Source organism: Anolis carolinensis, chromosome 3 (assembly GCF_035594765.1).
Source record: "Anolis carolinensis isolate JA03-04 chromosome 3, rAnoCar3.1.pri, whole genome shotgun sequence".
NCBI classification, from domain to species: Eukaryota; Metazoa; Chordata; class Lepidosauria; order Squamata; family Dactyloidae; genus Anolis; species Anolis carolinensis.
In genome coordinates this window covers 151,234,349-151,257,153 of record NC_085843.1, presented here as the reverse complement: position 1 = coordinate 151,257,153, position 22,805 = coordinate 151,234,349, and positions in this window count along the sequence as shown.

The following is a 22,805-nucleotide window of genomic DNA, read 5'->3' as shown; positions in this document are numbered from 1 at the left end:
GATAATGTGGGATTTTATTCAGCTGTGTGGAAGGGGCCTCACTCTCTCCATCCTTCACTGCAAATTCTCCCATACAGTAGTCAAGTGACCATGAATCTATGTTTTAAAACATATAGAAAATACCTTTAAAACATATCACAGATTAGATTCAGACACAAGGCAGAATGCAATAGAATCCAAAAATAGAAACTTTTTTCAAAGGTGTTTTGAATATGCTAGATCTCTATTAGATGCACAAAGCATTTAATATCCAAGTATATTGTTCCTTGAAATGTGATTTCCTAACTCACAGATATGCTTTTATTCTCCCAAACTTTCACAACCTGATATTTGTGATGCACCTTTATTTGAAATTCAACTCTACTGTACTGAGTGATATAACATTTTGAATAGACTGGCATAAGAGTGTACTGCAGCATATACGACAGAAATAGGAGAAACGAAGGAAGGGTAATTAACCCCATTGGATAAGAACAAGGCAAGTGCTGTCAAATAATATCAACAGAAAGACAAAACACTGAATAATGATACTCAGTGAACCAGATTCATGTGTACAGCTTATACAGCAACAATGACAAAGTGTTCAACTTTTAATGGTTCTGTATATGACAGAATTTGCCCAAGCCCAGTTTCACTCACTGTGACATAATGACATCAGTGTCTAAAACAGTTTTCAAAGCACTACCAAGGTTTGATGGGAACACAACAACAAGGTACACTTGCAAAATCATTGGCCATCATACAAAAGCCTAACTCCAGGCAATGACATTGTGGGTAGTTTTGCAGTTGGCAAAGAATATCATTTTCAACAGGATTCCTGCAACTCCCATTGATTACAGATACTAGCTATTTTACACAATTGACAGAGGGTTATTTGGCCCTATCTTTTAAAAACAGGAAGCTCATTATTTAAACCTCAAATTCAACTCAACAAGTTTGCAAAATGATTGCCAGAAAAAAATGGATCTTACAGACAATGTAGCCGAATAGAATCCTCCCAAGGGCTGGCAACCATGCCTTTGGGAAAGGTAATGTATACAAGGCAGTCTTTTCAACTGATTTTAGGTAGATCCACACGGGAGATGGTGCTCATTTTGGTAAGCTCAACCCAAACAATTCATAACCTTTGGTTTGATACATAGCTCTACTTGTTCATCAAATACAAACCTGGGGTGGCTGTGAACATCAAGGAAAACTATGTTGAAGTTCTGTGTAAGAGAGCTATTTTGTAGTGAATCTTAGTCATATGTCATACTAGCTTTAATGCTATTCCACATCACTTTCACCTCCCTGTTTACTAAGGTAAAGGTAAAGGTTTTCCCCTGACGTTAAGTCCAGTCATGTCTGACTCTGGGGGTTGGTGCTCATCTCCATTTCTAAGCAGAAGAGCCGGCATTGTCCGTAGACACCTCCAAGGTCATGTGGCCTGCATGACGGCATGGAGCACCATTACCTTCCTGCCGGAGCGGTACCTATTGATCTACTCACATTTGCATGTTTTCAAACTGCTGGGTTGGCAGGAGCTGGGGCTAACAGCGGCCGGTCCCGCTGCTCCCGGGGTTTGAACCTGGGACCTTACTAAAGGCACATCTAAACATTATAATGCAGCTTGGAACTTGTTTGGGAAGAACCGATTTCACTGCGCAGATGATTAGATTGACAGGTCTGGAACTGGTTTGAGGCCAGGAATGTCCTTGCATTAACTGCTCTGTGGGCTTTCCTCCCATTTCTGTGGGTGATGCACACTAGTGCTCCAGAGTTATAGGAAGAAGAAAAAAAGAGTGGGGGTGACAGTCAAGAATGTAGGTACTCAATTACACCATGTCAAAGAGATAAGCAAACACTATAAAGGTTCAAAACATACATTGTGGTATGTACATTAGAGCATCATGTAAAGGCCTCTGAGTACAGAGCTATCTTCTTTCCATGTCAAAAAAATAAGCAAATACTATAAAGGTTCAAAACATAAAATGCAATATGTATATTAAAGCATCATATACATTCAATATTCACCTGAGAGTTAACAACAATAAAAATAATAATAAGTATAGTCAACTCTTGTAATACACAGTGGTATCTTACAGAATGTAATGTTTTAAGGAAACTGTAATCATAAAGGCTTAAATGTGGACTAGAGTCAAAACATATCAAGTAGTCTCCACTATTTAAACAATTTCTGAGGACTCCAATTGGATTTGGCAAACAATACAGTATAAACACTTTCAACCTTTGCAAAATAATATATGTTAATATATCTTTTAAGACTTCCCGGGTATTGAAAAGCTTATTCTAGAAGAAAAACCTTAACCAAAAGTTATTTTGATTCTTTGAGATCCTGTGTTGATGACATCAAGTGTATACAATATCTCTTGAAATTACAGTCTATTCGCAGTAAGTTCAGTTTATCAAGAGTAAGATCTCATTTTGGCAACCTCCTTACTCCCTGATTCTGAATCCTACGAAATGCCTCAGCAAGGGCAGGTGTCTACAATGTGATCCACATTCTGTGGAACCAATTTCACTCTGGAATCTGGGATATATTGAGATCAGCACATTAAAGGGTTTTCTTATGATTCTCTTTAATGCACTGTATACTAAACAGCAGCACACAGTGGCAGTGTGCGCTTTGTGGTCATCACAGTTTCCAGTCAACTTGGAGCCATTTTGAAAGCATGTATGTAGGCAGTGAAATCAAACTATTGGTGCAGCCAATCTTTTCTGTATTTTTCCACTCAACATATACATTGTTTCATGAGCCTAATAGATGCTTCTATGCTTTATCAGATTCTCCCGCTCAATTATATTCCCTAAAGTGGATCTAGACAATGCATCTCTTGTTAGCCAGGGAGTGGAAAATTGTTATGGAGACAGCAGTTTCAGAAGCATTGTTAAAATAGCAAACATTACACCCTTGCCAACATTTTATCTTGGTGTCTTACTACGTTATCACACCTGGGCTTTAAAGCAGGCAGCTCCATATTTCTGCTGCCAGTATAATTCTGGGAAATGTAGTCTGGAGCGCTGCCTTTTGAATTCTCAGCCAGCTCCTGGGGACATTTTGGGAACTGATTCAAAAAATCTCATTGGATAGACTACATCAGCTCTGGTTTCTGAGATATTATGGGCAAACAGATGAAGACTTCATTATGCCATATGTTCTGTAACACAAAAACTAAAATTGGTAGCAAAGCACAAACAAAAAACAAAAACACATACAAACACACACATACAACTGGTACTATTTTTGGAATAAGCAGGCTAAATATGCCCAAAAACAGGGCTAACATTTGAGGCACCAAAATGAGTGTTGGTCAGTGATCCACACCTGATGTTTCTTTGCAAAATACTAATATTTATGGGTTTTAAGACCCTCATGGACAATTTAGAAAATTAATATTCAGGATAGAAATGAAGAGGCCCTTGCTGGACTGCTTCTCCCATCAACCCCAGGCACTTGGGAGAGGAATGATGGGAAAGAGAATCTACCAATATTTGGAGAAAATTGAATGAGCAATACAAAAGTTTGAAAACAATTAAATGATAACAATGTAGTAAAACAGAATTAAAATAGAGCAAATACATTAAAATGGCCTTTAAAAGATATATATTCCCAAAACCTACGCTCCTGCCCCATGACCTCCCCTTCAGAATCCTGAAAGGTCTGTTGGCAAAGGAAGGTCTTAACCTGCTTACGAAAGGCCAGCAGGGATGGGGCCTTTCAGGTTTCACCTGATTTACTCAGGGAAATAGCTATTTTATTATTCGCTATATGCAGGCATATGATATATATGGGATATATAAAAGACATATATAAATATATATAGATCTAGATATAAATCAATGGTCAGCAATAAAGGAAAAATTATGGGAGAAGTAAAACATGAAATGGGGCAATATAATTAGTGGTAAAAGGTGTTACCATTTTATGCTAGTTTCCTATCACTGCTATACAAGTATCTTAACAGTGTTTTGAACTTCTAGATTTTTTTTTTTTTGCTTTATCAGTGTTATAAACTCCATAAAATGCAGAATGATAGAATTAAATATTAATACTTTTAAAAACATTTTGGATTCATATGTGTAGGCATTTGCCTTGTTTTTCAATTCTACTTTCTTGTGTCATTGTTAGCTGCCTTGAGTCCAGTGGAAGAAAGGTGGGATAAATATAAAGACGACAAAGACAATAATGACAATAATAATAATAATAATAATAATAATAATAATAATAGTGCGGTTTTCTGGCATTGTATATTTCTGCCGCTTCTGTGACTGTTCATTTGTATTTTGATTCCGTAGCCCACTTGTCGATGGATGTCCAGAATCAGCAGCATCCACCGAGGTCCTTTTTATCTTGGGCGACGACCGAGCCAGTATAGACTTCATTTTGGTTTGATTCTCCTTAATGCTAATGGGTTAGGTGCTCTTAGTTCTACTCCTCAGCTGAGACCTCTCTGGCTTGGTTGGACCTGCCGGTAGTTACACTACCGCCAGCACAGCCCTCAGTCATCATTGGAGCAGTTAAGCCCCCCCCCCCCCCACCATGTCAAGGGACACCTGCACTACAAACTAGAGCTGACAGCTGGCACAACAAAACATTGCATGGAAAGTTCCTTGACAAAATTGAAGGAAAAGCTGATAAGGAGAAGACCTGGCTATGGCTCACGAATGGGACCCTGAAGAAGGAGACAGAACGCCTGATCCTTGCAGCCCAGGAGCAAGCCATCCGGACAAATGCAATTAAGGCCAAGATCGAAAAATCAGCTGATGACCCAAAATGCAGACAATGCAAGGAAACCAACGAAACCATTGATCATATCCTCAGCTGCTGTAAGAAAATTGCACAGACAGACTACAAACAGAGGCACAACTATATGGCCCAAATGATTCATTGGAACTTATGCCTCAAGTACCACCTCCCAGTGGTGGGATCACAAACCTGTAAAAGTATTGGAGAATGAGCACGCAAAGATACTGTGGGACTTCCGAATCCAGACTGACAAAGTTCTGGAACACAACACACATCACAGTTGTGGAAAGGAAAAAGGTTTGGATCATTGATGTTGCCATCCCATGCTTCTGACAGCTAACCAATTAATCCATTTCTGGGCTTTTTTTGTATCTTCCCATACTGGATTCATCCTTCCACAGCTGAGGCCTCACTGAAGCCAGTGACAGACTTCTGAGATAGGTAGATTCAAATGAAATTGCAACCTGTTGCTTTTTTGGATGAGGACATCCAATATGTTTTCAATGTACCAAACCTTTGGAACTACAATATTACATATTGTCAATGGAAGTTTGCCTTCAGGTTGATTCTGGTTTATGGCAATCTTTTGAAAGATTTTATTATCAAGATTTGTTCAGAGGAGGTTTGTCATTGTCTTCAACTAAGGCTAAAGAGGCCTAAGAGCACCCAAGACATTTTTATGGCTAAACAAAGATTTGGTACTGGTTTCCTAGACTCTTAACCCAGCACTTCAATCACCAAACCATGTTACTTTTTATACTTTTAAATTGTATATTAGCCTTTCATATCATTTCTTTCAAGATAGTATGTATAATAGTGGCATTAAATGAGCTTGGTTCAAAACAGAAGGAATGAAGGGTAAGACCAGTAAATGAATTATTTGCACTGCAATCCCATATAGAAGTTGTAACATATGTAGCATCTACACTGTCACATAAAGTCCAGATTATCAGCTTTGGACTGGATTATATGGCGGTGTAGAAGGAGCTCTAGAGATTCTAGCCACACCTAAATCGACCACTTAGCTCAGTGTAAATTTGGATTACACCCATGCCCACTCCTGACCCACTCCCCCATGGGGGACATGTGGTGGAGTTGCCTAATCGCAACTCCCTCCTCCCCCTGCAGTGGCTAAGGCCCCTTCTACACTGCTATATAATCGAGTTTATCAAAGCAGATAATCCACATTATCTGCTTTGAATTGTATTATATCAGTCTACACTACCATATAATCCAGTTCAAAGCATATAATCTGTAATTTATATGGCAGTGTAGAAGGGGCCTAAGATAGACCCTGTTCAGACTCTTTTAGGGCCAATCTGGTGTACAACACACTGGATCAGTGTAGATGTGCCCTAAATCCCTTTAAATGTAGGCTTTTTAAAAATCATGTCAGAAGCAAATTGAGAACATACTGCAAGTTGTTTCTGGTGTGAGAGAATCAGCCATCTTCAAAGACGTTGACCAGGGGATGCCCAAATGTGTTACCGTCTTGCTTGGAGGCTTCTCTCATGTCACCACATGGGAAACTAGGGCTAACAGATGGGACCTCACTTTGTCTTGCAGATTTGAACAGCCAGTCTTCAAGTCAGTAATTCAGTTGGCACAATGGTTAAACCCATTGTGTCACTACCCCCCTCATTTCTTTTTTTTTTTCTTCCCATTATGGCTAGAAGCCATCTTACAATTTACAAGGAAACACATACCCAAATACATATCCATAAAACAATAGCAATGATGTATATACAACATGCAAGCAATTTCTCTTCACTAAGGCAATTATATGGTTTATTTATTTCGTATCAAAAGCATTGCATAAATAAGCATAAAACTGATAAAAATAGAGGGAACACAAGTGGCTAAATAATTTTTGACCAAAAACGGGCGACAGTGACTGTGTTGTCTGTAGCTTTCAATAATTCTTCCTCTGTACATGAAGCAGGGCATTGCAAGCAATGTAGGCTGAAATTTGCCCTTGTCTGTTCCAGGTAGTGTCATTTTGCCAGGTTGTCTTTTTATCTGCCCACTCCATTTCTGAGTCTGTTCAGGGTCTTCTAAGTTGCTCATTCTTTGTTTACTCCTGGAGGCAGACCCTCATTGGGGCCATTCATTTGGGATTTCCTGGTTTAGCTGCCCAGAGGGATACTCTTGCTGTTGCTGGAGGGACATTAAGAGGAGTGGTGGTTCTCATTAAGCTTTTCCTTGATTTGAGTCTACTGGGAGGAGGCCGATAGCCATGCAGAGAATGGCTTTCGCAGTGTTCAACCTTATTTCTTTCACAGTTAGCAGCAACTTCCCATCACACATTGGGGGTGGGGGGCAATGCCAGTTATCTTGCAGAGTTTGTCAACAGAGAGCTCTGGTGTGGGCTGGTCCATGAGCTCACGAAGAGTCGGAAGAGACTGAACGAATAAACAACAACAGACTCATATAGTCCAATTCAAAGCAGATAATGTGGATTATATGATTTGATAATGGCAGATTATATGGCAGTGTAGAAGGAGCCTAAATTCTTTTGTTATTTTTTTTTCTTCCCATCATGGTTAGAAGTCATTTTACAATTTATAAGGAAACACACATACTCGACATATATCCATAAAACAATGTAAATGACAACAGTCAAGAAGTAATCAATAATTGTGTCCTCATTCACAGTCTAGTTACTAAAATTAGTCTGTCTGAAACCTATCTAAAGACTTTCAAAAATAAACTGCAACTCTCCAATAACTCTGCTGCTTGGTCTTAAAATGTAAATAACAACAACAACAACAACAGCAACAACACTCCACTTCTCCTTGAGGCTTGAAGTTGGGGTACAACACTGCACAAACCAGACAAGTTATCAAACAGATGTTCAGAATTTGATTTTTTTTCTGATATAGAAGTAAAGTACTGGAATAACTTCCAGAAGAGAAATACCTGAATGCTACTGATAGTCTTACAGAACAGAAACATCTTTGCCCTTTTCCTTTAAAAGAAACCAAAGAAGAAATCCTCTCTGAAAAAGAATTGTAGCCAGCTGGAAAGCCAAACAGTTACTCTCTTTCATATACTGTATATTCATCACAGTAGAGCATGGATCAACAACAGTGTTGCTGGATTGACTGATATATAAATGTCAGTCACTTTTGAAATCCTAAAATTGGCTATAAAAATGGCAAGTGGCATTGCTATGTTTGATGAGCCACTAAATTCTCTCATCAGTTCATAAAAAGTGTGATAGTAGTCATTTTGACCACCAAATAGCCACGGAAGTATGCAAAATCCTAATGCTTGGCAGAACAAACAACTGGTAGTATGAAAAATACTTTGCATTCATTTACCACAAATATTTTGTAATTTACTGGTGATTTCTATAATCCTTGGCTCTACCTTTCTACTTTGTTAATATGAAAAGCAAAGCATGATTATGTCCTGTTTCTTGTAGGTCATTTCAGTAAAAAAAAAATAATGGGATGAAGCCAACATTCTTCAATAACAAGCCATTTCCCCTCACATTAGAATAATTGATTTATACAACAACATCCAGTCCAGGAAACCTATCATTTGATGGTTTGCAAACTATGAAGTTAAAACTAAGAGCCCTCAGAGTTGAGGGCCAGTTATTTGTAGACTTCACTACAAAGAAAACAAGCTGGAAAGTAGGCCACTCAAACCAAAAGGCAGAAACATCTAGTCATGGAATCTGGTGGGGATGAGTCAGTCACTTTTTTCATCTTTTGAAATACATATGTTCAATCATGCATATACATGTAGATAGATAGTTATAGTTAGTCCTTATATTCACAGGTTTGACATTCATGAATAAGGTTATTTGTAGGTTTGTCACTAGTTCTCGAAAACCACCCCCTTTGAGGCTAAAGGTACACTATTCTATATCCTGGGATCTGATCCCAGATTATCTGCTTTGAACTTGATTATATGAGTCTACATTGCCACTACCCTGTTTCTCCTAAAATAAGACATCCCCAGAAAATAAGACCTAGTAGAGACTTTGCTGAATTGCTAAATATAAGGCCTCCCCCGAAAGTAAGACCTAGCAAAGTTTTTGTTTGGAAGCATGCCCGCGGAACAGAACACCAGAGCATGCAGGATTGGTAAGTGTACATACCATAGAGTGTTGTACGTGGAAATATTGGTAGTAACAAGAAATTCTTGGAAGATTCACAGTTTGTCTGGTTATGCTGGTTTGTGATGACAACTACCGTACAGAATATAATAAATGTTCATTTTTTGTTCAGCAATAAATGTGAATTCTTCTTCATTGAAAACTAAGACATCCCCTGAAAATAAGACCTAGCACATCTTTGGGAGCAAAAAATAATATAAGACACTGTCTTATTTTCAGGGAAACATGGTAGGCATGTAGCTGGGGGGGGGGGCCTTGAGGGGCTTCAGCCCCCCCCCCCCCCGGAAATTCTCAGGTTTTTCCACGAGAAGGCCTTACATTTATTATTTAAACTGTTATGTTTATTCATATCATGATCTGATCACCATGCTCAATATATCCCATATGCATGGGGTATTGGGATAACGATACAAAAGGTTTGCTAGGGTAGACCCCCTCCTGGTCAGAGTCAGCCCCCCCCCCCCGAACCAAAATCCCAGCCCCTGCCAAAACAAAATCCTGGCTACGGGCCTGACTGCCATATACAGTAGAGTCTCACTTATCCAACACTTGCTTATCCAATGTTCTGGATTATCCAACACATTTTTGTAGTCAATGTTTTCAATATATCGTGATATTTTGGTGCTAAATTCATAAATACAGTAATTACTACATAGCATTACTGTGTATTGAACTACTTTTTCTGTCAAATTTGTTGTCTAACATGATGTTTTGGTGCTTCATTTGTAAAATCATAACCTAATTTGATGTTTAATAGGCTTTTCCTTAATGCCTCCTTATTATCCAACATATTCGCTTATCCAACATTCTGCCGGCCCGTTTATGTTGGATAAGTGAGACTCTACTGTAATCTTAGATAAGAAGATAATCTGGGATCAGATCCTGGGATTTATGACAGTTTAGAAGGGAACTAAGCAGGCATCAAACCTTCTACACTGCCATATAATCCAGATCATCAAGACAAATAATCCACATTATCTGCTTTGAATTAGAATATATTTGTCTACACTGCTTTATAATCCAGTTCAAAGCAGATAATCTGAATTTAATATGGTAATGTAGTTGGGACCTTAGGCTGCCAGAGGAGGAGACACTAGTAATACAGCTGCCACCAACCACTTCCCAATACCCAGGACTGCAGTGTGTGTAGACACAGTAACTTTAGACTTTAGGCTGGAAATCTCCTTTACTAACCACTTCTGCAAACTGACTGCTTCATAAGTTTCAGAAGGTTGTCACCCTGCCCTCACTGGGTCTTTAGAGGAATTGGAACAATAGCACTCTCCAATGTCACCTGCCCCCCAAAACCAATGTAGCAGTGAACTTCCAGAAGTGGTTGGCAAATCATTGCTGTAACTCTGCCCTTTCCAGTCCTTGAAGAAAGCAGAGTGATACCACTACTTTGCCAACATCTCTGGAATTCTGCTACAGGCTTGGGGAAATACTTTGCAAATGCTTTCATTGGAGCCCTCAGTGGTGCAGCAGATTAAACCAATGAGCTGCTGAATTTGCTGACTGAAAGATCAGTGGTTTGAATCTGGGGAGTGGGGTGAGTTCCTGCTTCTGCCAATAGGTACCATTCCAGCAGGTAGGTAACAGTGCTCCGTGGAGTCACGCCGACCACATGACCTTGGAGGTGTCTACAGACAATGCCGTCCACAGAGTCGGACATGACTAGACTTAATGTCAGGGGAAAACCTTTACCTTTGCCGTTACCTTTATTGGTGCTCTGACTTCCTGAAGGCTGACACATTTATTGGAACATCAGATCAATAATTGCCCTTGTCAACTGCCACCCAGGACTCACACAGCAGTCAGCCTCACATGACATTCACACAGAACCCAGGTTTTAAGAGGGGTGGTGGTGGTGGCTTTATCTTCTCTTCCTCTTGAAATATGAGGCTATTGTGTGGATGTGTATGGAGTGGCCCCAGGCTTTGGGTGGGTTGAATTTATTATGATCACTCACTTCCTTTTCCTCCTAAGCCATGGGACTGCCATGTGAGAGTGCACAAGGAAGCACCAGGCTTGAAAGAGTCAGCCTGGGACACACTCTTCAGAGAGATCTAAGGAGCCCTCTGGGAAGCTTTGTCCTGCCTTGACTGTGTTTACATATTTTCCAGTTTTGCAGGGTTCCTGTGCTTACAACTCCTATGAATGTGGGAGTCAGCATCCACACAAACACACACACAGAAATATGATATGGGGACCACTTATTGAGAGTTTGTGGGTTTTGTAGCTCATTAATACAATTTCTGGACTGATGGAAACTACTTTTTAAAAAGTGGTGATTGCTTAGGAGGCTTGTCCTTTTTGCAAAGGGAGCTACATGTCTGTGCTCATATCTACAGTTAATCTGTATCATATATAGTCTGGTTATTTACTCTCTGGGACACATGCATAGACATACCCATACACTATACTTTGGACTGAGAGACAGGTTTAATTTCAAAATCAGAATGTATTGAGGCTGTTAAAAATGCTTGCTGACTTTGTCACGAACACATAAAGGGTCCTCCTCATCAGCCTTGGCATATATCAGTAATGCTTACATGGGTGGTGACTGAGAAAACACACTTTAAGTCTAAGTTACATACAGTTGTGAACTTCAAAACAATATAGTGTTTCAGTGACAGAGATACAGTGATATGCAATCCATGCTGAAAGTAGCAGAAGTAGAGTATGCAAAAGGATCTTGCAGCATTTTGTAGGCTAATTGAGAGAACAATGTTGATAAGATAAGCTTTTGTAAACTGTGTCTACTCCGTCAGGTACAGTCTATGAAAGCTAATGCAACTGACATAGTCTCAGTTAGGACCTCTTCACATGGGCTAAAATTTGGTGGCAGCAACAGGAATTTTGCAATTTCACCACAGAGCCCACTGGCTCCCATCAAACACTGGAAAAGTACTTCTGTGGTGGCTCAGTGGCAAAAGTGCAAAAAAAGAAAATCCCTGCTGCTGCCAAAAATTGTGAGAGGTCCACAATGGGAGGCTTCCCATCTTTCCATAGGGAAGATGGGTTGAGCTGACTTACTGCGGCCTCCCCCTGTGTGTTTTCTTCCCCTCACTAAAAATGATTTATTTGTAACTTGTTGGCAATCAGGCTCCAGAAGCAATCCTTCTGAGCTCTTCTCTAAAGATGGCCCAAGATAGCCTCTTCTTCCTCACTTAGACTTTGGATGGGGAGAGGGCTGCCCTTGCAGAGGTTGGAAGAGAGTGTGTTGAGGTAGAGAGGAAGCCAGAATAGTGCAGAGTGCGGGGCAACAGGTTCGCACAGCCCCTGGGTGAGTGCCCCCAACATTGCCATGTTCTGCGGTGATATTCACGATTCTGGCATCGCATGTGAAGAGGTCCTTAATCTCTAAGGTACTACAAGATCCCTTTGCATACTGGTATTCCAGACTAAATACAATCATGTCTTTGAATATTAGAGTGTCCAATATGTCAAATTCTTGGAAACTGTGTTATATGACCTATACAGTTCTTTTGGAAACCTAGGTGCTTCAGTTAAATGTAGGTGCTTAACGTCTTCAAATCCCATTTAAAATTAAACTACATTTCTCATAGAAATTGCTCCATTATTACATTTTATATGTCTGTTAAAGCCTCAAAAGGACTTCTGCATGGTTAACATTGTGCTATTGAGTTCATTAGACTGAAAGTAAAGATATTTTTTTAAGAAAAGAAGCACTAGTACCCACCTTGTCATCAATATAGGTTTGAAGGTTTATGTTGAGCAGCTTATTTCTTAATACCCTTGACTTTATAGGAAGAGTGTCAAAAATGTATCCCATTTAGAGTAGACCTGAAGAAGTTTGAAAATTTATCAGTAGCTCTTATAAGTTACTCCGGTGACCTAGGGGATAAAAGCCTTGTGACTTGAAGATTGGGTTGCTGACCTGAAGGCTGACAGGTTCGAATCCCACCCAGGGAGAGTGCGGATGAGCTCCATCTATTAGCTCCAGCTCAATGCGGGGACATGAAAGAAGCCACCCACAAGGATGGTAAAAACATTAAAACATCCTGGCGTCCCCTGGGCAATGTCCTTGCAGACAGCCAATGCTCTCACTCCAGAAGCAACTCCGGTTGCTCCTGACACGAAAAAAAAGTTATTGTTGGTGTTGTGCCCCATGAAAACCCTCACTATTTACCCCTAGTTAAGACCTTTTTAGTTAGAGGGATTAATATGTTTAAGAATCCCCTCAGGGGTGGCGTCTCAGGCAAGGCACTTCTGGTTCTTGGAAGAGTCAGCCTTTTTGTGACAGGAAGGTGAAGAGAGAGGATGCCCAAAAGATCTTCAAAATAGCATGTCCAGTCAGAGCTGTATGAGCTGAACTCAAGTCCAGTCGGAGCTGTATTCAAGTCCAGTCAGAGTTATATATTGAGACCATCTTAGAGACAGTTGAACACCAATCTGTTTCCTGCGCAGCCAGTTCGCCTTCCAAATAGTTAAGATAGTGTGGGGGTCGAACAGTTGGCTTATCCTTTAGTGCCCCTTACAAGTCTTATAGGTCATTTGACTCATGACTGTGCCCAGTATGACTCACTGGTCATGTATAAAAGATAGCCAATATATATATAAACCTGTCTTTACTGACTGTTTGCATTTTAAAACTCATGGAACAGATTGCTAAGCACTTAGGATGTAATCCATCGCTGGTAGATTACTTCTTGAGAGTTTCACGTGCTTGGAAACTGGCCCTTTGAATCGTTCACTGGAAACTCCTTGGAAGTCAAGCCATTGCTTTCTGCAACCCCACATCAAACAAAATCTGAAGTACTTCCCTGAACCAGCCTGCGTTTCTTAACACTTTTGAAAGATAGAATCACCTAGAGTACATTACAACACAGCAGATAAGTAGTTATTGAAGAAGTTTGGACAGTAGTCAGACTCTACCACGTAGTGCTTAAAAAGCTCCATCAGGAAAGGTGACTGCTGTGTATTTGAAATAGAGGTAAGTTAGCTCAAGCAGGAAGAAATATAGCAGAGAGGGATAGTTATGTGCTTGGCTAGGCCACTTTGAGTGTTCAAAATCAAAATGAGAAAAATGTAAACTTACACATTTTGATTGATAAATTAATTTTTAAAAAAACTTTTTTAAAAATGGAACATTTCCCCCCCCCCCCCCCATATGAACATTCAGAAATACCTGAGCTTGTTATGGTGCAAATGGGGGCATGTCCTCCTTTCAGAAGTAAAGGTATCACATTTTTCTTCTATTGTTTTCATAACTAGGCCTGATTCTTGCCTTGAACTCCATGAATGGGTGGGGTGTGGGGTGGGGGAAAGAGCTGGGAACTGGCAGTATTTCGTGTTCACCTGCTTTGGCACATTTCCTAACAAGAGTGTATGAGGAGGTGCTGAAGAGCCTCCTTCTCACCTTGATGAGCACTTAAAATGTAATTTACTGTTGCTTTCAATTACTATAGATTCCACAAGTGTTTACTATTTTTGGCATACTGCAAGCTCACAGCCAAATGATGATGAATGAACAAGAAGACTTCGTTCCTGGCTTTTTTATTACTTAAAAAAATAAAAGCCTACCAGGAAACTGGTGTTAAGGCAAAATAAGATATCTAGACTAATCTGCATGACTTCTATGAGAAACTTTAATAAACTGTCAAGAAAATGTGCTAACGCTGTGGTGAAAGAAATGTACTATGTTGACAGATTTTTCATGAGAATAAGTTATTTCTTTCAGAAACGAAAGAGGACAGTGGCATATTCATTTCACAAATATCTTATCTTTATTCAATATGCAGAAGGACCACTTTCATCATGAAAATAAGCTCCTATTGGGCACCCAGGCTCTAGGTTCAAGTACTTCAGAAAGATGTCATTGTTCCCTACACTTTTTCCTCTAGGCATAAAATAGAAAGCACTACAGCAACACAGGCTTTGAAATGTGTTGCCAGTTCTTTTCTTCTGTTTCCTCTTGAAAAGTAAGTATTTAATGTATTGAAGGGACAAAACACATTCTCCTCCCATTGAAGCATCTTAGGAATGCATTTGAACATGGGATTCAAATTACACGATGGTGGGAAAGCGGAGTCTGCTCTAACATCTAGGGAACTATGGTATGGACTTTATGCATGAATAAAAGCACTGTTATTTCTCAGTACTGAAACACTATTGTGCTTCAGGAGATCCCCCCCCTTTTTTTAATGTATCAATTTTTTTAATGTACTACTTATTTATTACTGTTGAGTCTTGTATAGTTTCCTCTATTAGGTGCCCATGCGGTTCATCACAAACATCATTGTTAACATATTTTCTTTTCTTAATTCAAAACTTATCAATCTTAGTGGCAGTTACTGCAACTCAGTTAACAAATTGTGAAAATTATAAAAGTTATAACAGTACCTACATTTGACCAGCACCAGTCTTTGTTTGTGGGGGTGGGGAACACTTTTCATGCAACACACCTAGGGATTACAGGCAATATACTATTGTGTCTCAACATACAATTTGGAAAACTTTGGACTAATTCAAAGTTATTTAGAGAGTGAACATACATGGGCACAGTAGTCCATGCCCCAATGCTATTATCTGTGCTCCCTGAGTTCCAATTTCTGGAAGAATAAAATCCAAGGTAAGACAAAATTATCTATTCCTCTTTATTACATTTTGTCCCTGTATCCACAAATTCTGCACCTTCAGATTCAAGATCTTACAGTCTGAAAAAAGGTTTTTTAAAAAATAAAAAAGCAAAGCTTGATTTTTAAATTTTATAGAAGGGGCACCATTGTAGTACAGCATTTTATATAACAAGGCTTGAGCATCAACAAATTTTGGCATCCAGAAGAGGCCCTGGAACCAAACTTTAGTGGATATGGAGGGTTCACTGCATATTCCCTTACAGTCATTTTTCTCTGTGTGTGTTATTATGGCCCTCCAGATGTTTTTGAATTGTGGTTCCCTCACTATTGATTATGTTTTTTTAAGGCTGGTGGAAGGTAACGTTCAATAATAGGAAGGCTCCATGCTCCATGCATTCCTTCCTTTCTTGCATTTTGAAGATATGCCCAGGTGTTGCTATCAACTAATAGTCTCCATCTTTTGCTACATGTGTGTGATGAGAGAGAAATACATTCTGGAAGTATAAATCATTATTTTTGTAGTTTTACAGGAAATGCTTGTTCTACTATCTCAAATTTTGTAGACTAAAGCAAAAGACTCCTTCACTCGAAACTATATTTCCTGTGCTGGCTGGTATTCACTCAGCCAGAAATTACTGACCTCTGTCTGTGTGCATACCTTCAAGGCGCCTGAGGATTTATGATGACCCACAGGATTCATAAGGCTTTCTTAGACAAAAAACACTTTATTATGAGGCAAGTTTCATTATTTCCATACTAGACTTTCAATAGAAATATGCCATATGCATATCCATATTTACATATCACTGTCTTGGATTATGTATACTGCAGGTTTTACTTTTTGTGTGTGGCCAGGAAATATAGAACACACACACAGCCTTATAGTTTCAAGGGAAATTCTGTTATTCTCCTTTCTAGGAACCTTCAATTACACTCCAGAGTTATAGGGCATATGTGTGATTTCTAGGGTAGCTGGAAATCTGATTGTTAGTTCCAACCAGAAGAGGAATGTTACAATCAAGATAAATTGAAATTTATATACATTTCATCAATTCAGTGCACACTGTCCAACATTTCACAGATTAAAACTGGGGAACATGAAGCTAAGCAACATCAGTGTGGTCAAAATAGCTATTAGAGGTGCATGAAATGGCTCTGCTTAGTAATACATTTAGGAGATTCCAATGACCCCCACTTCATTTCATAAAGATTCAGAGGAGTTCTGTTCTGATTCGTAACCCAAATATCTGAAACTTTGTAAATTACTTTATTAAGATTTGTTCCATTAGTGGCAGTGGGGAAAATTTCAAGGTTTGTTTCTGTCTCATTTTTATATCTGTCAGGATGAAACTTGGCACACTTGTAGGAAACAGTTGTGACTTTGAGTCTGCCAGGTTTCAAAATGTTTTAGTCATCCACTATGTTTTAGGAAAATTTAAAGTATTTTACAAATAATTTTAACAAAACTTCAAGAGGTATCCCCTTGAAGTTGTGCACAATGAGATAGAATAAGCAGGACATTAATTCTGCAAAGGTTCAGAAAGATAGATTCATTCATCTCCTAACTTTTTTTGGAATTTTCTAAAGTTTTTTCAATGAACAAAATCTTTTTTTAAAAAAAACTACAATAGGTATTCTCTCCCCCCTCCCCCTTATTGTGGCATGGTGAAACAACATGAGCAGGGCAGCAAGACTTTCAAGTTTCAGAACAATCAGTCTATCCACTGATTTTTAAGAATGTTTCCATTTAAGAACATGTGATTAACTTACACTGGGGACTTCAGCATGGGCACCCTTATTCTTCTGGTGTGAGCAGAATTCTAGGAAATTTAGTTTAGGATGGGGCCTTTTGAATACTCTCTTACAGTGGTCCTCACCTTCCCAAACTACATTTTCCAGAATTTTGCTAGCGCCAGAAGAACGAGGCTGCAGTTTGGGGTTGGATAATTTCATCAGAGGAAGGTTATAGACTGGATGTGAAGAAACAGAATTATCAAAACAGACAGAATGATCAAAAAGCTACTATAGGTTTAAGTTTTAAGAAACACATCAAAACAGAATGGACCTCTAAACACACATCTTTCTCTCTCTTCTGCAAACACCACAAAGATACAAATATGCTATGGGGAAGAGACTAGCTTTTCAGAAAGTTGTGTGCTTACCTTTCTTCTTTTGATTGGCTAACAAGGGAAAAAAATAGCACGCAGCTGCCCTTGTAAATCACATCAATACACATCCCCTTCTATCACAGATAATTACGGATGACGGAGTATGTTACATTGAGAATAAAAGCTCTGATATAACAAATCTTTACAAATTTCTCCAAAAATTTCAGAGGCTTCTGTTTCATAATGCTTCGGAGGGGTCCCTTTCCAATTAGTAATTTAGAGATTCATATTAATGGATCATATGAATCTCTGAATTACGAAACAAAACTCCGAAGCTTTACACACCCCTAATGGCTATACCTTTTAATGAGAATAAGGTTCCATCCCCTCCACTCTTCCTTTCTGAGCTTTCAACTACACTGTAGAATTAGGGCAGTTTGACACCACCTTAGTCGCCATGGGGTAACAATTGCATTTAGGTTTCTATGTCTTGCCTTATAAAGGACAGACGTTTAATATTGTGAGAAAAGGGTACAATACTGAATGTTCTGTTCAATGGAAGTTTTGATTAAAGATATAGAACCAGACAAGGGAAGAGCAGAGACTTGACGTTGCCCATCAGACAACAGACTGCACAGACATACAGGTCTACTGGTCACATTCTCCCCAATATGAAGATATATATGTTCTGTTATTTATGGAAGCTATTTCTACATTTGTTTCTGTCCCTGAGGCAGACAGAAGGAGAACATAGAGGCATATTTAGTCACCTCCATCTATTGTTCATTGTACTCCCAGTCTTGGGCGATACACTGCTTATCACTTGGTAGGAAAACACAGAAGCCTATGTAAAAGTTAAGGGTTTCCAAATACTTAGCGTACCTAGGCTGAAAATGCAATCTGACGAGCTTGTATAATGACTGCACACCTGCTAAAGCTAATTGTTCAATTAATAAGCATATGAAAAGAATGGTAAAATTACATAGCTTTTATTCTGTAATATAATTGTCCTGAAGATCCAAAGTTTAAAATGTGCTTAAGACAAATGTTGATCTGTCTCCTAACCTTGGGAATTGATGTGACTAAAATGTTGAACTCTAAGCAACTCTAGCTAGATACAGACTGACAAGCATAAAGCAATTTCTCTACAAAGAGTTAAACGTGAGAAATTCATGGCTGTTTCAACTGTTCATTGATGCATCTGACATGAAACGCAATCAGAATAAAAATGTTGAACTGAAACAACACATGGTTTGGTTGCATAACACAAGACCCATAGTCCCACATTCACACGTCAAAGAATTTAACATGTTTTTCTCTTGAAGTAACTGTATTTCAGACCCAAGTTCCAAATGAAATCTCATTTAATCTCATCATTAATATTTGTTAACTTTATGCACATACATAACACAAATCCTTAGGGATTGTTTTGGCATTCAGACATCCCTTATGTTTGTGTTGTCGAAGGCTTATGTTTATTGAATTATTTATTTTAGTCATTTTATCCAGCACATTGCAAAGTTTTCCAGAGTGCAGAGAAAATCATGCTTTCTGTTTCAGAACCCATGTGATTCTGAAAGAGCACCCATATCTTTCACAAATTCACTGTGAATGAAAGTCTTGTCATATATACTGTCTTGTGTGTGTTACTTCTAAAATACATGTTTGATTAGTTGTGGGGATTTTTTTTTTACAATAATTGTCATCAAATATGATTTAGTTGGAATGTTAGAGCCCTGCTGGTGCGGATGAGAAGTCTTTCTAGTTTATCATCCAATTTCCCTCAATGGCTAACCTCATGTCTATGGGCAGTCCACAAGCAGACAATGAGGACAATTGCCTTCTCCTGCTTGCGCTCCCATTAAACATAGCACAGACAACCCATCTACCTATCCATCTCCCAATGCTTAATCTCCACCCCATTTTAAAAATGTGCATCTATTTATTATTTAGACTTAAAAATGATCTGCCATACCTACTGGTGGGTATGGTGAAATTGTATCAGGAGAGTTGGTAGGACACAAAAAAAATTAACAGGGAAGAGAATTGTAAACTCATGGAGAGTCTTTTTTTAAAAACAACAACCACAACAAAAACAAGTTTTGATTTTGTTTTAAAATATCTAATTTTGAGTGTAGTTACTACAGGCTTCAAACAACCTTAGGAGGCATTTCCCCAGCACTACACTGCAGTTTAAGTAGGCAGAATGTGTCCTGATGTATGTTGCTGGACTCCGTCTCCCAGAAACTTCTTTTACATTGTTTTTGGAAGAACAACTAAGCTTCTTTTTCCTCAGCTACTCATACTTTCTAGTAATCTACTCAATTAGGATTCAGTCACAATTACACTGGTATGGGTAGATGTCAGGGCTCTGCCGGTATGCAGGCAGAAATTAATGAAGACAAACACCCGGCTTGTGTCAATGCTATTTACTTTAAGAAGCGCTTACTCATTTGGCTGTTTCAAGGTCCAAGTTGAAAACATAAAGATAGCACACAGCTGCAGATACAAATCAAAGACTTCTAAGAAGGAGAATACTGTAAGCGCTATAGTTCACTGATTAATGTTTCAAGGTACAAAAGTTCATAGTTCCAAATGTCAAGCCAGATAATCAGAGTTCAAGGGTGATCCAAAATCCATAGTCGAGAGTCAGTCTAGAGATTCAAGGTACATCAAGTTCCACACAGGATACAGGAGCAACAGAATCTATAACAGGATTCTCACCAGGGTCCAAGGTTCATCAAGGTAAAGGTTCCAAGAATTCACAATACAGATCAGGACACCACAAACCATGCAACCTGGGGGAAAAACCACCAGCACCCACAGCCAAATACATCAGACACTTTTTTTCTTAAAGAGCAGTCTCTAGCTGGACTGTTTTTATGCAGCTGATCTTCTGCATCACCACTCTGCAGAAGTCATGACCTGTATTACCCATCACAAAACTGTCAAGCGTTCCATATACTAATCACCATTAACTGAGGGACATGACAGGAGATTACTTAGAAGACATAACGTGTTTAGTTTATTAAGAGTAAGCAAAATAAGTTTCTGTAAGAATTGAGGTAGATAATTATGACAGTAGATTCTGCTGCTAGATGTAGCAGTTCCCCATTTCATCTTTATAAAAGTTAACACATTGTGGTTTCCAACTGTTCAGAATGCTTTTGAATAGTTAGTAAAGTTTACCCTGGTTTGCAATTAGCTAGGCCTAAACATGTATACATCTCTCTCTCTCTCTCTCTCTCTCTCTCTCTCTCTCTCTCTCTCTCTCTCTCTCTATATATATATATATATATATATATATATATATATACACACACACACACACACACACACACACACACACACACACATCTACAGTTACACACACACATGCATGCATGCACACTAAAACTGGTCATGTATTAGAATGAAGCAAATGTATCCAAATACTTTGTAGAAACAACTACAAGCTATCTTTCATGCCACCTTTAATGTTGATCTTGTCTACAATACTGAAATTTAATCAGTCACAAAGATCACACTCCTACTAAAAATTGCTTATATTTCTTTGAAACTATAGAACACTAGCCATCTACAAATTAATAGAATAATAGAATAATTTTTCAACTTCTGTTCTTTGAACCAAGCATCATAAGAATTATGATCTTCATTGTTTAATGCTTTCAAATTAAAATAGATCTAGCAAGATGACAACATTTATGTTATTTCTATATCTCCTCTTCCCAACATTTTGTTTGTTTTCTCTTTCCATAGTAAGAATCGAGACTACCTCACTGATTTTGCACTGATCATTCATTCATTCGTTTTTGGTTGGGGACTATAATGCAAGAAATCTTCCAGACAGCATGACCATTGGCCATATTGATTGCAGGATTTGGGAAGATATAAACAAAGGTTAAGATTTTATAAGCATCCCATTTACTTCCTAAACTCTTAGAGTCATTTTAAGGTTATTTTTGCTCTTTTTAAAGGCTTCTCCTACACCTAAAACAGTTTTTGGGGTATCTGAAAATGTTTCAGAATTGCTTACTCTGAAGGTATTCGAGGTCAAACGTTTATTTAAATAAAAGATTTAAGGGCTTGTGTTATTTGTGATCCTGCAAGGTTCCTGGGAGATTAATGCAATTGCCAACCCATCAGTTCCCCATGCCGGCTATAGTTTGTGTAGATAGAAGGTCAATTGTGAGAAAAGGAAGAAAAATGCATCGTCAGGAGAGAAGACTTTCCATTCTGAGCTGTGTATTTTTAAAATTATTGTCATAATGGGAGAATTTGCAGAGTCAAAGACCCTTGGGAATAGATAGCTAAACAGTCACCTGTGCTGTGGGACAATCAATTGCCCTATCATTTTTGTCATAGTCCTTTGGATTTGTGGCCCTTTCCCCCAGAAAGCCAGGTAACTCAGAACCAGCATATTTAAAATTTTATTTGTTTTAAGATGATTTACAAAATGAAATCACAAAACCCTTTAATCAGACCCAAATTGTTCTGGGGATCAGATAAATATTGTTAAAATGTTTTGAGGTGGAAGGGAAGGGGACGGGGGTATTGAGTATGTTGTACAGGGCTGTAGCCAGAAAAAAAAACTGGGGGGGGGGGGGGTGAAATTTTTTTGGGGGGGTTGAACCCCTAGCACCCCCCACCCCGCTACAAACCTGTCAATATCTGCTTGAGATAGTGCCTGGAGGGACTCTTAATGTTTTGCGTCTCATAGATTTAGCATGGGGATTTGGTTAACCAGTTAAAATTCATGAGTAAACCAGGTTTTTTTTTAATAACCTGAATTTTTTGGGGGGGAGGAGGGTTGAACCCCTACCCCCCCCCCCTTGCTACAGGCCTGATGTTGTAGTCAGTTGAGCTTTTTCAGGAAGGACATTCTGTTCTTTTGGACACTACTGACAAGCCAACTGTTGTCAACGATTCTTACACTTCTGTAGAAGAGCTGTGTGAAGAAGGACCTTGACAGAGTATCTTAGGAAACTAGGTGATAATTTCCAAATGGAAGTGGGATCATGAGAAATAGCTGCAGTAACAACAACACCCTTTCATAGCACTTAGGCTAGATCTACACTGCCATATAATGTAGTTTCAGAATGCAGATTATCTGCATTAATTGGATTATATGGCAGTGTAGACTCATATGATTAATGGGGTGACATGAAGAAAAACAGTCCATAAACTTCCTTTAGCTGAATCAAGTAGGGACGTTCATA